This window comes from Pan paniscus, chromosome X (genome assembly GCF_029289425.2).
Source record: "Pan paniscus chromosome X, NHGRI_mPanPan1-v2.0_pri, whole genome shotgun sequence".
Classification (NCBI taxonomy): domain Eukaryota; kingdom Metazoa; phylum Chordata; class Mammalia; order Primates; family Hominidae; genus Pan; species Pan paniscus.
In genome coordinates this window covers 93,761,852-93,774,233 of record NC_073272.2, presented here as the reverse complement: position 1 = coordinate 93,774,233, position 12,382 = coordinate 93,761,852, and positions in this window count along the sequence as shown.

Below are 12,382 nucleotides of genomic sequence, written 5' to 3'. Positions count from 1 at the left end.
CCCTGAGGAAACAGAGATATATGAATTACCTGACATCTATATACTGACAACAAACTATCTGAGAAATAAATTAAGAAAATGATCCCATTTACAATGGCATAAATATGATAAAATACTTAGGGATAAATTTGACTAAGAAGGTAAGAGATTTGTACTCTGGAAACTGTAAGACATTGATGAAAAAAAATGAAAGAAGCCACAAATAGATAAAAAGATATCCCATGAACATGGATTGGAAGAATTATTATTATTAAAATATTTGCACTACTCAAAGTGATCTACAGATTAAATACAATCTCTATCAAAAGTTTAGTGACATTTTTCACAGATGTTAAAAAAAGCCCTACAAGTCATATGGCACCACAAAAGATGCCAGAAAGCCAAAACAATATTAACAAGAAAAAACAAAGCTGCAGGCACCACACTCCTTGATTTCAAACTATATTACAAAGGTATAGTAATCAAAATACTATGACAGTGCATTAAAACAGACATATAAACCAGTGGAACAGAAGAGGGAGCCCAGAAATAAACCCACACTTATATCTTTGACTACTCTTTGCCAAGGGTACCATGAATACACAATGGTGAAAAGGTAGTCTCTTTAATGAATGGTGATGGGATAAATAGATATCCACATTAAGAAGAATAGAAGCAGATTACAACATGCAAAAACCAACTCAAAATGCATTAAAGACTTAAATGTAAGATACGAAACTGCAAAAAAATCCTAAAAGAGAAAATAGAGAAAAAACTTCTTGATATTGGTCTTGACAATTATTTTTTGCATCTATCAGGATGGCTATTAAAAAAAGACAAGAGATAAATGTTGATGAGGGTGTAGAGAAAAGGGAACCCATGGACACTGTTGATGAGAATCCAAAATAGCACAGCAACTGTGAAAAACAAAGTGGACATTACATAAAATATTAAAAATATGATTATTATATGATTCATCAATCCCACTTCAGGGTATATATCCAGAAGAATTGAAATCAGGATCTAAACTCCCATGTTTATTGCAGCATTATTTACAATAGCCAAGATATGGAAACAACCTCAGTGCCTGTTGATGGATGAATAGAAAAAGAAAATGTAGCTTATACATATAATGGAACATTATTATTACTCAGCTTAAAAAAATAAGGAAATCGTGCAATATATGGCAACATGGATGAAACTCGAGAATAATTTGTTAAGTTAAATTCACTAGTCACAGAAGGACAAACACTGATTCCTCTTACATAAGGTTTCTAAAATGGTCAAACTCCTGGAAGCTGAGAGGAGAATGTTGACTGCTAGGGGCTGGGAGAAGGGGACAATGGAAAGTTGCTTATCAATGGGTATAAAATTTCTGTTATGCAAGACGAGTAAGTTCTAGAGATCTGTACCTAACTATAGGTACAACATTGTACCTATAGCTAATAATACTGTATTGTACACTTGAAAGTCCACCAAAGGGTTAGATCTCATGTTGTATTCTTACCACAGTAAAGTCAAAAATTTTAATAGAGTGAAGTCTATGATTTTCAAATATTTCCCCAATATCCTTGAAACCCTGTTTGAATATCTTCTTGTTTTCAATTTGCACAACATACCTATTTGCCTCTTGAAAATCATTGGATACGTGTAGGATTCTAGAGATTTAGCACTTTGGTACACATTACTATCATACTGAGTATTACTAATACACAGTTAATTGTATCTTCTTACTTAAGAGCACATTGCTCTCTCTGATATGTTCTTTAAAAAGAAGATACTATTAACTTTGTGTTTTTTTACCAGGCTTAGTCCTATAACACTGGACAAATATTAAGCAATGTATCTTCAAATCCATGAGTCTATGCTTTTTATGTCCTCTCAATTCATATTTCCCCTGTCTTCGTTTGTTTTGAAGTAAAACAAAAACAGTAAACAAGTACATGTCAGTGCAGTTTTCCCCACTGTCATATCCCCCTAGCAATGTTGCCCAGGGGAAAGCTGGCTAGAGTTTTGCAATATCTGACTTTGAAATACCGTATTCTAGAATCTGAAGATCCCTTTACAATTCAAACATACATTCTTGTCCAGATAGAATCAGGACCTGAAAGTCCAACTAAAACTAGTCACAGACACCCAAGACCTGGGGAACAAGATTCCAGATCATTAACTTACTTACTATCACACAAAATAAAATATTTGTGTTGGTATTGTCAGTGCATTCTCTCCTTGCAATTAAGCCAAACACAAAACAAATCTAAATTTTAAAAATATTATATTAATTCAACTCCAAAAACATCTGGTATTAAGTGTAATTATTTTTGGCACATTATTTCCAGTAAGTAACCAAACACTGGAAATTAAATCATACTTAGGTTGTTTTCTGTGCTTTGAATCAAAACAATGTAAGCTAGATGAACAAAATACTAAGTGATATCAGTTTACGATAACCTGATATGTTCTTACAAATGGAATTAGAAATGTTGAAAGTCTGATAGCTAAGATTTTTATATTTCTTAGCTATGAATAGACTTGGCCAGTGTTGATATCTGAGGCTCGCCATTTTATATACAGTAGTTCTAATTTGTATATGTTTATTTGTATGCATGTGGTGAGATTAAAATAGAAAATCAGTGCTTAAATGGGGGTAGGAGGCATTCACTGTAACTAACTGTATTAGTCTGTTACTGCACTGCTATACAAAAATACCTGAAACTGGGTAATTTACAGAGAAAAGAGGTTTAACTGGTTCACAGTTCTTCAGGCTGTATGGAAAGCATGGCCGGGTAGGCCTAGGGAAACTTACAATCATGGCAGAAAGGTAAGGGGAAGCAGACACGACTTATGTGGAAGGAGCAGGAGGAAGAGTTAGAGAAGGGGGAGGTAGTACACACTTTCAAACAACCAGATCTCATGAGAACTCACTCGCTATTACAAGAACAACAAGGGGAAAATCCACTCCCATGATTCAATCACCTCCCACCAGGCCCGTCTTCCAATACTGGGCATTATAATTTGAAGTAAGATTTGTGTGGGGACACAGACCCAAACCATATCACTAACATTTCCTTGCTGCTACACCTACTTACTGTTGTCATCTGAATTATCAGTCAGTACCTGATCAGGAAAACAGAAACTACCTTAGATATTTCAAGACATGGAAATTCAATTCAGAGATTTGGTAACAAGTGCTGGAAAAACAGAATCACAAAGGGTTCTGGGTAATATTTTTCCTTTTGTTTCTCTGGTATATACATATGATTGACTCCCCTAATTTAGGAACATTAGTGTGAGGTGGGAGAATATGTTTTTACAGTTGAAATGACTCTGCTGATTTTTAATTTTAATATGTAGGTATTAAATATGACAGCCACCTATTATTAAGGAATAAACTGTAGCACTTTTCTAATTAAAATAAACTTGAACAGTATTATTGATTTCCCAAGGCACTGGTCATTGCCTAGCAGCAAAACTGACAGATAAAGATTGCTGGATATAATATTAGACACCATTTTTCAAATAAAAGAAAAGCTCACGTAACCTTTGGTCTCTCTGTTCTCACTCGGTGAGGGTCATTTATTGGAAAGTGGTCATTTTACAATAGATAGTAAGATGGGCAATAGGCCTGAACATTTTGATATGTTATTTCTGAGCTTTAATTTTGGTGAAGTGCTTTCCTGACTGACCCTATAAAAGTTATTTTAAATGTAGACATGAAGGTAGATGAGGATGTTGAAGAGATTATTTTTAATCAAAGTCTAAAGTTATTTATTGGTGTATGCATACCACATTTTCTTTATCCAGTCCACCATTAATGGGCACCTATGTTGATTCCATGTCTTTGCTATAGTGAAAAGTGCTGCAATGAACAAATGCATGCATGTATCTACTATGCAGCCGTAAAAAGAAATAAAATCACGTCTTTTGTAGCAACATGGATGCAGCTGGAGGCCATTATCCTAAGCCAATGAAAGCAGGAACAGGAATCCAAATACTGCATGTTCTCCTATATAAGTGGGAGTTAAATATTGAGTATACACAGACACAAAGAGGGGAACAATAGACACTAGCTATTACTTGAGGGTAGAGACTGTGAGAATGGTGAGGATCAAAAAACTACCTATTGGGTACTATGCTCAGTACCTGGGTGATAAAATCATTTGTACAAGAAAACCCCATGACACACAATTTACCCATGTAACAAACCTGCACATGTAGCACCTGAAACTAAAATTATAGTTGGGAGAAAAAAATTAAATGACATTCGTAGCTAGCTTTAAAAATTAAAAATAAGGTTATTTCTCTCTTGTCAGTCCTCCTACTTGCAAATACTCCAGACAAAAATATGTGTCTAAGGAGAGAATTTGATTTCTGATTTTTTTCATTTGTAAATTATATGTATTAGACCAAAATACAGTTTAAAATATTTAGAGGTTTGTCTTCAATTATTTTACAAGTAGCTGAATGAATGTCTACGAAAACTTTGCTAAAGTCATAAATTTGATCTCTTGCTGAGCAACAGCCTCAAGGTTTAGGGATGTCTTATTATACGGGCTGTAAACTCTGGTGCCTTCAGGAGTAAAGCAGGTAAACTGAACTAATGAAGCTATTAGCATGATCTTGTGTTTTAATACATAAGTGCAAATCTATCAATGTTCATGAGAAGTCAAAAATCCAAATATATATGTAAAATCCCCTGACATTTAAATGCTGGCAAAAATGTAAAGTATATTTAAAATTCTATGGAATAAACAAAATATATTTGGTGATTTCAATTTGGTCCACAAGGTTGCAAACTGTTTAAAATGTGGATGTAATAGGGATGCAGTTAATATATCTACAATTCAAGTTCACAACTGGCTTTGCCAAGATGCCATTATTGTAAGGTGGCAGCAAATCTGTTGCATTGCATGGAACCAATACTTACTATATATCAGATATTGTGCTAAGTGTTTCACATGCATTATCTTATTTAATACATTATTCCTAGTAGTAAGTTATTATTGTTCCTATTTTAAATATGAAGAAACTTTAAGATTTTTCAACTTGCCCAAGTTTAAGCGGTAATAAAGCAGCAGAAAAAATGACTCAAAGTGGCCTGACTGGTTCCAAAGCCCATCTCCTAAAGACTCTATCATTCTAACTTTGTAAGAGTCACCAAGACCATAGTACACAAAAACTTTACAGACCAGAATAAAGGAATTCTTAGTTGGTCATAAGAAAGAGGAATGGTGAGAAAATTATTGCAAGAATCATGGGAGAAAACTAAATAGAAGCATGATTACAACATCTATACTCTTGATCCTTCATTCCTCGATCCTTCTCTCATTTATCAGAGACCCAGAGGTCTTATCAGTTTTTACCCCATCCCTGTATTTTCAGCTTCTTCTTCTGTACTGCCCATTTGCCTACTCTTTCTTTTTAAATAATGGTAATTCCCTGGATTCAATGTCCTCTCCCAGCTACTGCTCCATCTCCTGCCCTTCCTAGCCAAACTTGTAGAAGGAGTTTTCTGCACTCTTTGTTGCCATTTTTACCTCTTGAACAATATTTAACCAACTCATTTGACTTCTGTTCCAAATATTTTACTAAAACTTATGCTAATTTCACCAATGATATTCATATCATTATTCTCAGTTCAGTTGGTCTGGTCTTGGCCTCTAAACATTTGACAGTATTTACAACATTGTTCTTAAAGCATTATTTGCTCTTGGATTCTAGTAAATCACACTCTCCTGAATTTCCTCTTATCTTTTTATCTGTTTCTTTTAATGTCCTTTGCCAGTTCATCATCTTCTATTAGACTTGACACATTATTGTTAAAATTACTCAAGCCTCTATGCTAAGCCCTATTTTCTTCTCGTGCTCACAACTATTCCTTAGCTACCTTATGTACTTCTATAGCTTTATATACCATCTATTTGCTGATGTATCTCAATTTTACACCTTAGACTTAGAAATACCCTAATTAGTACATTACAACTGCATATCTTACATTCCTACTTGGAAAACACATGTGAATCTCAAATAGGAATAATTAAAATTCAACTGTTCATCTCCATCTTATTTTCCCCAATAAACTTCCCCATCTATGGAAATGACACCATTATACAGCTAGATTCTTGAATCAGAAAGCTAAAAGTCATTTCTGATATCTTGATGAGACCTTCTATTCTCATACTCTTCACACCAAATTAATCAACTAAGTCTTGTTGATTTTATTTCCAAATTACTTCTTAACATTTTCTAATTATCTTATTCTACACTAACAGCAGTCTAGGCTAAGCTAATATCATTCCTCACATACAGTAACAGGCCTGAACTGGTATCCCTGTATCCATACTCTTTTTTTGGCATATGCTGCTGCCAACATGTTTTGAAGGTTGATACATTCAGCCTCATAAAGATCATAGATGCCTTCATGTCTCCTATCATTCACCAGTGAGATATCAAAATACAGTTGACAAAGGTCACATTAGAAAAGCCAATTGAAATTATGCTTCTTTACTAACCTGTCACCTTATTAATAAGAAGGCACAGAGCACAAACTCACCAAGCAGGGGAGGTCAAGCAGTGTACATTTGCGGATCTCTGCACTGGGGTCAAGAACCTCAAGTATCACTCTGCCAGGGCTCTATTTTCTTGATCTTGGAAACCTGAAGGGGCCCAGGGGAGACACAAGCAATAAAGTTAAGATGTTAGGATATTGAAACTTTAGTTCCTAGGGATTTGGGAGACTGCATTTCAGCAGGTAAGGGACCACATATTTGAGAGTGATAGTTGAGCATGACATAACCTGCAGCGATAGAAAAGACAATGATGGCAGTGGTGAAACTGCATCACACAGCATAGAAGTCTTCTTGCAATTTCATTAGTATAACTTCCTAAGTTAAATAAATTTCTGGGTCAATGGTATGGGTATTTTTAAGGCTTCTGTTAGTATTCTTAAACTTTCATTCAAAACATTCATACTATTAGGCTGGGCACGGTGGCTCACCCCTGTAATCCCAGCACTTTGGGAGGCCGAGGCCAGCAGATCACCTGAGGTCGGGAGTTCAAGACCAGCCTGACCAACATGGAGAAACCCCATCTCTACTAAAAATACAAAATTAGCTGGGGTGGTGGCACATGCCTGTAATCCCAGCTACTCGGGAGGCTGAGGCAGGAAAATCGCTTGTATGCAGGAGGCGGAGGTTGTGGTGAGTCGAGATCATGCCATTGCAACAAGAGCGAAACTCTGCCTAAAAAAAAAAAAAAAAAAAAAACATTCGTACTATTAATTTACACTCTCACCAGTAGCGTAAAAAAAAGTTCACTTCACTAAGGTTATTTTAAATTGAGCAATTGAATAAGAATAAATTCCTATCTTTCATTTATACCTATGGATGCATTGACTACGCCTTTTAATGTTCTGATGCTTTAAAAGATATTGTTCTTATTTTTTGTTTAGCTACATTCCTACGGCCATTTTCATATAAATAAAGTAATAGACAAATAAATGTTATCATTTTCTGAATGCTCACAATATGCCATGTACTGTTCTAAAGTTCTTTATAATTATTAACTTTTTTAATCCTCAAAAAGAGCCTGGGAAAACAGAAATTAAACTATTTGCCCACAATCCCCTAGATAATAAGTGGGAAATCAAAGATATCAACCTGGACTCTAAATTCAATGTTACAAAGCTAAAACAGTTTACCTCTTTGAATTATAAAACATTTCATTGTTGTATCAATTGGGAACTGGATCAATATTCTAATATGTATTATTATAGTAATTTAAAAATGTGCACTTTTTATACAAATTAAATCAGCTTAATATTAAATGCTCACATTGACTAATATAAATAAAATGCTGAACATTCACAATATTTCCCAATAAATAAATCTGCAATTTTATCATATAATTTCCACATTTTTTAAGACATTTTTTAAGACTCAACTTCTTTCCTGTGGCAGCTATGTATACCATTTATTAATTCTAAATTGTTTCTAGTATAATATTCATATAGATAACTATTTGGGTATAATTATGATGGAAAAAAGCAAACAATCTCATCAATATTACTACACACTGCAAAGATTTCTTTTTGACAATAATTTAAAACTATATCCAATTAATAGGATAAGGGTGCCCATTTTTACCATTTCTATTCAAAATAACAATGGAAGTTCTAACCAGAGCCATTAGGCAAGAGAAAGAAATAAAAACATCTAAATTGGAAAGGAAAAAGTCAAATCATTCTTGTTTGCTGATGACATGATCTTATACTAAGAAAAAACTAACAACTCCACCAAAATACTCTTAGAACTAATGAACAAATTCAGTAAAGTTTCAGGATACAAAATCAACATAGAAAAATTGGTAGCATTCATATATGCTAAAAGTGATCAATCTGAAACGAAAAATAAAAAGCAATCCCACTTAAAATAGCCTCAAACAAAATTAAATGCTGGTAATAGACTTAACTGAATAAGTGAAAGATCTCTATAACAAAAACTAAAAAAACCCTGATGAACAAAATTGAAGAGGAAACAAAAAATGATAAGATATCCTATGCTTGTGTGTTAGAAGAATTAATATTGTAAAATTGGCTATACTACCCAAGGTAATCTACAGATTCAATGCAATCTCTTTCAAAATACCAATGACATTCTTCACAGAAATAGAAAATGCAATTGTAAAATTAATATGGAACCAAAGAAGACCCCAAATAGCCAAAGAAGTATTGAGTAAAGAAAACAAAGCTGAAGACATCACTCTACCTGATTTCCAATTATACAACAAAGCTACAGTAACCAAAAGAGTTGGCATTGTGTCTGGCAAAAAACAAACTTACAGAGCAACAGAACAGAATAAATAACCCAGAAGTAAATCCACACACTTACACCCAACTCATTTTCAACAAAGGTGCTAAGAACATACATTGGGGAAAGACAGTCTCTTTAATAAATGGTGATGGGAAAACTGGATATCTGCACGTGGAAGAATGAAACTAGGTCCCCATCCTTTACCATAGACAAAGATCAACACAAAATGGATTAAAGACTTAAATGTAAGACCTGAAACTATGAAAGTATTAAAAGAAAACATTGGGGAAATGTAACAGAACCATACTCTCATCAAAGATTTGTTGGGTAATACCTCAAAGGCCCAGGCAATGGAAGCAAAAATGAACACGAGACAGATTACATCAAGCTAAAAAGCTTTTGCACAGCACAGGAGACATCAACAAAGTGAAGCCACAGACAACAACATGGGAGAAAGTATTTGAAAACTATCCATCTGAAAAGGACAAAAATCAGAATATATAAGGAACTCAAACAACTCAATAACAAAAACATGATAATCCCATTTTATAATGCACAAATGAATAGAATAGAAATTTATCCAAAGACGGCATACAAATAAACAACAGTTCTGTAAGTGGTTGCCTGAAGATTGCCTAGATATAAATAATTTTAGAACTGAACAAGACCTTAGAGGTCATCTATTGCTTTATATTTGCAGCATCATTCCTCATATCTAATATTGTATTTGAAACTAGTATTTGATTTTGTCTTTTTTATTTTATCTGAACTGCTATTTGAGGAAAATTCTGGGAATGTTCTATTTTATCAAACATATGAGAACTATATGACAAACTTCAGGATAATGGTTATAGAGAAATGCATTTCTGTAAATTGAATTTTAGCTATATTTTAAAAATATAAATTAAATTAAATTTTGTTAACTGACATAAAAATACATAAACCCTTTTATGAAATGCATTGTTTTAGAATATATACACAAAGTAGGACAGTACTTATAGGAGACCTAGAAATTATCTATTCCAAGAATTCTCAAACATTCTTTTTGCCTTAATATACTTGAAGAGTATGACTGTTAAAGTAGTTACTCTCAAAAACATTTCTTTATTTTGGTAGAAGGAACTCAGAATTCATGATTCTGAGAAGGGATGCTATTTGGGTATGCATTTTGAAAAATTCTCCAAGGTATTTTGGGTATTTTCCTCTGAGATGTTATGCCAGTTACCACATAATATCACTGATTTAGTCAAACTGTCATTTACTGAAGAGAAAATTGAGGAAAATACTTAACATCAAACAGCTATTTGTTGAAAAGCAGAGACTTCAGGCTTTTTTTCCAAAATACCATATTTAAACTCCCTATTGCTGATATTTTTATCTCACAATAGCCATTTTCTATCCTACCCAACTCTGTACACTCCGTAGTAACAGAGCCCTGATTTTGGTCAGGCTCTGGACAGTCAGGTGCTTTAATACGGAGGTTGTGCCTTCTCCACATCCCAGGAGACGAATATTGATAAGTTTAAGTAAATCACGGTAATTTCATTTTCTTTTGATATTCACTGGCAAAGTCATGGCCAATGAGCCACGAAGAAAATTCCACCCAGGTAGCTTTTGAGAAAGCTATTCTCACTCTAAATAATGGTAATAAGGAAATGTGAGGACAATGTGATATTTGGAACTGCAGTAGCTATTCTGTAATGCTAAAGAGACAAGCCTAAAGGCAAAAGTCAGTATGCTAAATAATTGAAGATCATGGAAAGAAAGAAGGGGGGGGGGGGCGGAGAGAGAGAGAGAGAGAGAGAGAGATTCTGCATTGTAACAGGGTGGAGCAAGAAAATATTCAGGGTTTAAAATTAATTAATAGGCCAGGCCCAGTGGCTCACGCCTGTAATACCAGCACTTTGGGAGGCCGAGGCTGGCAGATCACGAGGTCCAAGATCGAGACCATCCTGGCTAACAGGGTGAAACCCCGTCTCTACTAAAAAATACAAAAAAAAAAAAAAAAAAAAAAAAGAAAGAAAATTAGCCGGGCGTTGTGGCAGGCGCCTATAGTCCCAGCTACTCAGCAGGCTGAGGCAGGAGAATAGCATGAACCCGGTAGGCGGAGCTTGCAGTGAGCCGAGATCGCACTCAAAACATAATAATAAAATAAAATTAATTAATAAAGATATTGTAACTTATGTTATAACTTAACATGAATTCTTTCTGAGGGATTATTAACACTCTAAGAAATAGCCCCATTAAAATGATTTTAATGGTAACAGCAAAGAATAACATTTGCAAAGAGAACTGAAAGGTTATATTTTAGGTTTAGGAGTGCTGGTTAACATTACTAAATGAAGTGAAATAGATCTCTACTGAATTGATAATTTTATGTTTATTGGCATTTTAATACTCTTAAATTTATCTGAATTACCTTGTACTGCTATACATCCATACCATAATATCTGGCTGAAATAGCCTTTGAAATAGGCTCTATGATGCCTCTGTCTTTTGTCTTGTTAGTCCTATGTTTTTGCAGGTATGCATTTCTGTAATTTGAGATATGTGAAACCCTTTTGCCTTTTCTGTTCTTCTCAACTGTACTTGAATTGTCTGAGCCCACAGGGAAAACATCTGAAAAACAATTATAGAATATTTTTAAATCATTGAGTTTCAGGGAAACTCATGAATCATTCAGTCCAGCATATTTAGAGCTCCCAAATCTTCTTTTTAAAAAATGTCTGTGACCTCTTCTAATTTATAAGGCATATTGTGCAGAAGTGGCTGCAAAAAATGAGCAGGGCTACATTTGGGTATAGGCTGAATATATATCTAAACAGTGTGAAGTCTAAATAGTACCAGAAAAAGCCCCTAACACCCTAATATTTCTCTCATTGCCTATCATAAAATCTATAATTTCTCATTTATAAAATTATTCTTTTTGGATGTAAAGCCTTATTGTCCATAAAAATTATCTCTTTTTAAATTGAAAAGTAGACCGAGAGAAGTGGTTCATATCTGTAATCCCAACGTTTTGGGAGGCCGAGGTGGGAGTATCAATTGATCCCAGAAGTGCAAGACTAGCAGGGCAAGATAGCAAGCCCCTCCCTCTACATAAAATGTATTAAATTATCCAGGGACCGTGGAACACTTCTGTAGCCCCAGCTACTCTGGAAGCTGAGATGGGAGAATACCTAGAGCCCAGAAGTTCAAGGCAGAAACGATCTATGATCATGCCACTGCTCTCTAGCCTGGGTGACAAAGGAATATTCTGTCTCTAAAAATAAATAAATAAAATTGAAAAGTGTCAATTAACAACATAGATATTAGTTGATCACTAGATCAGTTTGAGAAAAAATTGGGTTCTGGAAGCAAGGGGATTTGGGCAGAAATGCCAGGGACATAATAAGAGGGGAAAGAATAGGGTTTCAAGACAAACTTCACCTACTCTTTGCTCCAACTTAAAAAAAATGACCACTGGCTGCAGAAACTAAAGAAGTCACTGCAAAAAGTATTATTTTTCTTGATAAGCAAGCATTTCCCAGGCAGTTTCCCCAGATAAAGGCTTCTCAAACTTTAGTGTGCCTAAAAATTAATTATACATCTTG